This window comes from Apostichopus japonicus, chromosome 11, assembly GCF_037975245.1.
Source record: "Apostichopus japonicus isolate 1M-3 chromosome 11, ASM3797524v1, whole genome shotgun sequence".
NCBI lineage: Eukaryota > Metazoa > Echinodermata > Holothuroidea > Aspidochirotida > Stichopodidae > Apostichopus > Apostichopus japonicus.
Genome location: NC_092571.1, coordinates 13785840 through 13792543, shown reverse-complemented (window position 1 = coordinate 13792543; position 6704 = coordinate 13785840). Strand labels below are relative to the sequence as shown.

The following is a 6704-nucleotide window of genomic DNA, read 5'->3' as shown; positions in this document are numbered from 1 at the left end:
TCACCGAACTGGCTACCGATGATGATGTTCTTCCAACTCCCTTTCTTTACTCTGGAATGTTCCGGTATTATGAGGATCATACTTATGATCGTTTTCTATTCCAAGTTGAATACCTTTATTGTGACCATGAGGATTGCTTTTTTACCTTTAATTTCTCAATCCTAAATATCCAACTAGACGATGCTGGAACTTATCAAGTTGACATAAAGTCTACAAACAGCGACTGGACTGTCGGCCCGACTGTATTGCAACACACATACCGTCTATTTGGTAAGCTCTGTCTAACATTTATCTACTCATACCCATTTATGTATGACTAAAAGCCGTCGAGTGTTAGAGACATATGCTCAGAGTAACCAAAACCATATAAACATCTGGCAAAACGTTACTGTAAATTTAAAAATTCTTTACATGCATTGATGAAAAAGTTATTTTGATTGAACAAGAAAAAAACGGACTGAAATATCCAAGTGATTAGCTGTTCGAGAAATAATAAAAAAGTTTAATAAAAAGTAATACAAAAGAAAACTTTATTCGTTAGCAAGGATGGCATCATGTGTCTTTTCGTTTTCTGAAGTGAATTTGAATATATTTCCACATTATAGAACTACCATTATAAACGGATGGTTATTAGGTAAGGTTGGTAAGGGGACATTCAAAATGGAGACTGATATTCAGTTCTTTGCCAAATTTTGAAATATTCTTTGAAAACGAAGATTCTACCAAAAAAGCAATGGAAGGTAAATAAAGGTCTCACCATTTGTAAGTGCGTTTTACTAATCTTCCTACCATATGAGTCCACGAGCCTGTTGTATTTAAACTGTGATAAAGTAACACTAAAAATAATTTGATGCGGATGATCGAGTACCATGAATATATTAATTTACCTGGATGTGAAATATAAAACCAACAAAAGAAAAAACAGAATAGTAAATCCGGATTTTTTTGTTACCTCATATATACCTCAATACCTCATATGGAAGATGTTATTTTAGCCTTCAATTGCTAATAAGTTCTTATCTACACTGTTGCATCACATTTTGAATTCACTCGTCAGGTCACCAGAGCAGTTGAAAGTAGAATGCTCACGAATTCAGTTTTGTTAAATTTTCACGTGAGAGCGTCATCACTTTCAGGTACAGTCATTCCGTTTTTGAAGAATGTATCACTTTACAATGATGAAGATAATGTATATATGCTTATGTTCTGTCAATGCTTCATTTCAAGCTCCACGTTGTATTCTCTGTTTTACTCGGTCTAACTCAGTATGAAAGTATAGTAATGACATTCTTTACATACTAAAACTTGTTTTGACGTAACCGGAGGGTACTGTTTCAAAAGCCGAATTTAAGCATTAAATAAATAGCAAGAACACAAACAAGGACAACAAACGATTCATACGAACACCCTTAAAAATATATTTTTTCATTAAATAACAATGTTATATTAAAATCATTAGCCTACTTCTTAGCTAATATAACTAATCAAATTAAATAGAAAAACAAAGCGAGGTTTAAATTTCGAAACACACTCGTACATGCATGTTGTCATGTCGGAAATATATTTTCCAGTCATGCACAGTTGAAAGCAAATTAACGCATGCGCACTGTAACAAAGATCACTTTCTATCTCTCATAAGAGTTTTCAAAATAAATGTAGGCACAAACGCACGTCTGCGACGTTGGACAACTTTAAAAGTCGTTAGTTATTAAAACATGGATGGTTACATTGGTTCAAAGTTGTTTCATCTTGCCATTTTCCTGGTATTATATACTTGTAATGTTATCGGTTGTAACTATCACTGCACAGAAGGACGAACAGTAAATTCAAAGGAATGCTATGCTATGCTAGGCTGTGACCTCTCGTTCTCGGATATTGCTGTTAATAAAGATCATATTATATTATCTATACATGAAATAGATGTATACATATATGGTTTACGAGTAGCGATGAACTTTACCGGACGTACTAATGGAGACGTTCCCTCTAAAGGAACTTACTCATTCAATGCCATACAAATCAGACAGAATCAGACAGTCAATCGATATTTATTTGAAGTAAAAATAGAATATATCGAGGAAGATCTATCCCACTACCGACCTGAAGTTACTAAGGTTGATTTTTCTTTCTCCATCTTAAACCTTCAACGAGAGGATGCTGGTACTTATCATCTGTCATTGGCTGATTCTTACTCCCCGTATACTCTTTACTCTCATTACACCTATCATATCTTTACAGTCTACCAACCTCCTACACCTCTTGTTTGTCAAGGCCCCTCCTCATCCCCATCTGGCTCTTACCACGTAACTATATGTTGTTCAATATCAAACGGGTTTCCACCGATAAATCTGGAAATGATTGAGCCCGACGGCTGTGATTTTCAGAAACATTACACAGATGATAACGGTATTCAAGAGCTTTCTATTAACGTCATGTCTTGTGATCAGAACTCAATCGTTGGATGCATCGCTACTCAGGAACAGCTGGAGTTCTTTTCTACATCGCAGTATTCTGGCCGATGTGAGTTTAACATCTCTAAAAGTAATCCAGGTGAGTTTCTTGTCATTTTTATTATCAACCGTGTGCGCAAATGATATGAAAGAAAAAAGTGTCTATTCATTTGTATAGCCATCGCTTAACATATAAATATATCCCCACCCCAAGAAGAAAAGAATCGTTCAAATTTAACAAACTATCCAAGACCAATTTCTGAATACTAAATCATACCAACAGAAGCTTTTACCTTTCTAACTGCTTATTCCCCGTTAATGTTGAAGTATCCAATTTTAATCCAAAATGACTTTAAGCTCAGTGTTTCCTTGCACACGTTGCTCCGAAGTCGGTGGGCTGGTGGGTATGGTTAAGGGACTTCTTGTTTTTGATCCCAAGCTCCATTTTACAGGCGCCTCCTGATATTCCTGTCCTGTCATTGCCAGGTTCTTCTTTGAAACGTTCAACGCTAACTTGTGAACTTTCTTCAAGTGATATTTATTGATAAGTACAGTGATAAAAAGAAGCCTTGTTATGTTGTTTAATAGTCTTAAATTTTAAGAAACGGAGACCTGCACGCAGGGGCGGTATAGCTACATTAGAATATATGATAGTTATAACCATGGAAGACGGCACAATTGCATGATTGACATAAGATTTTGACCTTAGAGCCTAAAATAGTATGAATTAAATATTAGAATAAAATAAAACTGCTGGCAAACTGTTTATCCACTAGAGAGCCTGTGTGGGAGAAGGTGTAAAAGTAAGTTGGCCTGACATTCGATTCTAGCAGGATCTTCTTCAAAGGCTAAATGACAAGTATTAGGACAAATATAAGGACAGATATTAGGACAAATATAAGGAAATACTTATAACCTTTGTGTGGTGACCTAGTTGAGGCAGCATATTTTTGTAATTAAAAGTGGACTGTTGTTACCGTTTTGGTGTATGCCGAATGGGTGAAGATGTAGTGTGGGCTCATGGTAGATTTAAATAGTGGAATAAGCGACATTGCTTGCCCTACGTTCACTATGTGAAACATTCTGTCATATTCAGTTCACGTCCGTTTGTTTTTTAAGAAAACCACCGACATCTCTGCACAACCTTGTCAGTGTGACATTCGCTTTTCAGATTGAAGGCGATTTTCGTTTCATTTTTTAAGATTTCACGCAGTATTTCATTGAAATATCAATGAGATTTCGATTCTTTAACATTTAAAAGTTACTTAGCCAAGCACCGGGTGCAAAAGCTTTGTACAGTGTCAGAGGATTATTTCGCATAACCAGCGTTTAGTTTATATTTACCTGTATATAAACACATTACTGTCATATAGTCATATGGTTTGCAAATGGAAACTATGAAAGAGATTTATCATCATCCATTCTCTGAGAGTAACAAATGGTAAGCTGAGCATTGAAAGGATAAGCGAGAAAAATAATCATTGGTTCTTTGCCTTCTACAATCAACACTCCGAAGGCAGATTAACAGGAATTGAGAAATACTTATATTATTTCACTGAATACTGTGACCAAAGTATTTTATTTTCCTGTGTTAACACTTCCGTGCATGCGCACAATCCTTAACCTCTTCTAGAATACCTTCTGTCTACTATTGGTTTCTATCGAAAGAAGACTTCACTGCAAAGTTAGTCGGCGGTCGCTTTAAAGCACAGCGTAAACATTGTTAAAGACGACACTGCAGATTTAGACAGCGGTAACGTACAGGATAATCATTGTTAAAGATCAGATATCTTTACAAATGGAGATTTTACAATTTTTCATTTTATTCGTCGTAATGTCCCAGTTAATGTCATTGTCTGAGTGTATCGATTGTAATTTTAATTGTCAAGATGGACCAGCTATCAGATTGACAGGTTTTTATTCTGTTGTAGGATGTGACTTTGCCTTCTGAGATATTTCCTTTTCATATAAATATGAATTATATATATATATATATACATATATATATATATATATATATATATATAATATATATATATATATACTTCGATTTCAGTTGAACTTCACTGAGATGGCCCACATCGGAGTGACATCTACCCGTACTTTTGCTGAAACTGAGCTGTTATGGTCAAATGGTGAGCATAAAGTCAATCAATATTTGTTTTAATTACACACTTGAAAATTATTCATCGCGCTTTTATGATTTTAGTTTTACAGTTCTAAACTTCCAACCAGAAGATGCTGGAACGTATCAAGTGCCATTGGTCGATTATGATCATAATATTATACATGCTACTCTCCTACAGCATACTTACCGTATGTTTACAATTTATCATCCTCTTTCACCTCTCCTCTGTGACATGAAAACTCTTACTTTACTTCAGAATAATAACTTTTACTTTGAACTGACATGTTCCAGACCAGACAAATATATCCAGTTGCTTGTTATTGAAATGAGGGAAATTTGAGAAACACTATTATTCACTTAAAGGTAACATTTAATGTGTTTAAAACTTATATTACCTCGTGTAGTGGTAATTCAACAGTTGGCTTTGTCGCTACTCAGGGACACTTGGACTTCATGTCCATCACCAGTTACTCTAATAGTTGTGCTAGGGAAGTTCCAAAGACATATATATAAACAGGCAGGAGTGGGCTGGGGATAATCCCGAAATTATTGGCCCAGTAAATTGGGTTGCAGTCATAAATTGCTTGGCACTCTTTAAATTATATTTCGTGGGAGAGTGATACTTTTGGCATCCTGGTTGGAATAATTTCTCCGTCGATAGGGCTGGTAATAGTACCGCATAAAGTTTTAAACTTATGCACACTCCTCGTCGGCTTACAAAAGAGACATGGGTGTCTTGTAATGTTGTTGTTCGTTTTTCATGCAGTCCACAACTTACTATCACGCACAAGATCAATTCCGTCTCATTAAATATATGAAAAGTATTCTAAGGTCAAGGTTGTCTTGCCTCACAACATTTTCGTATTTCAGTGTTTTTATCCCTCACAGACTCAAGTATCAAATACGTTTACTATCGATGTACGCATAAACAGTGAATTCCTAACAAGATAATTATTAAAGTACAGTAAAACGCTCTCATGTGTTTCTACTTATCATATATCATAGACTGATGATAACTCGCGTATACACTTTACTCTCATCACATCTAACAACTCTTTACATTATACCAGCCTTCTACACCTCTTATTGTCAAGGCCTCTCCTAATATCCATCATATAACCCGTTGCCCTATCTTGATCAATAACAGATGGGTTTCCACCGATAAATCTGTAAGTAATCCAATGCGAGGGCTGTGATTATCGGAAACATTACACATTAATAACGGACTAAAGAGCTTTTAGTCTACGTTACTTATTGTGATCAGAACTCACCCATTGGACGCATCTGTACCCAGGAACAGTTTGAGTCCCTTTCTACATCACAGTACGATGACATATGTGAATTTAACATCTCTAGAACCGATCAAGGTTAGTCATTACTTTAAGTCATTACGTTATTTGAACGGGGAAATGTATCTTAAAGAAAACAAGACAGCGACATTCCTTATGAAAATTTCTAGTTCAGTATTTGCATATTTTATTGCTGTAACATTCATTAGTGTAATATTAACACTAACATTATAACTGGTATTTTGTGTCACGAATATAAGTTTAATGCTATAACGATCAATGAATACAATCATCACATTAATGTTGTTAACCCTATAACCCTGAACCCTTTAAGGTAAAACAGAATCCAAAGAGAGCGTTAAATTGTTGTGTATCGATAGAGGTATTCATTTGTTATAGCATTTGAAAAGAATCTACACAATTTAATTCAAAGTTAATAAAGTTAATATAAACTATAAAAGGTTATTGTAAAGAATGGTTATAAAGGTCATTCGTGAGAAAATGTAATTGCCACTTTTTTAAACTGACCATGCTTTCAATTTTGAAAGTAAAACATAGAAGTGTAATTTCTCTTCTGTTTTCCCACATACAGGCTAACAATTTGAATAGTTGCTTTGATTCGTGAACATATCACTTCCTTAATTGATTTGTTTTTAATCTTTCAATGTCAAACAATGTTTAATAACAAAACAAAGTACACTGTATTTTTATGATACTCTCATGAATAAGTTAAGTGATCAACGACTGTCTCGGATAAACAGAGATTTTTCTTTGTAGGGATTCTTTTCAACACATTCCAGACAGCTCGGTAGTTACGAAAGGAGTAACAATAAAATA

The 6704-nt window shown here is 34.8% G+C and overlaps 1 long non-coding RNA gene across 2 annotated transcripts; it reads left to right on the top strand.

Annotated features, from left to right (window-relative positions):
• Positions 1 to 6704, top strand: LOC139975695 (uncharacterized). Of its 2 annotated transcripts, none has more exons than XR_011795839.1 (3): positions 1 to 2550; positions 4507 to 4585; positions 5726 to 6704. It is a non-coding gene; the product is annotated as an uncharacterized lncRNA (long non-coding RNA). The 2 variants fall into 2 exon arrangements; XR_011795840.1 differs by lacking the exon at positions 1 to 2550 and adding an exon at positions 2568 to 4203.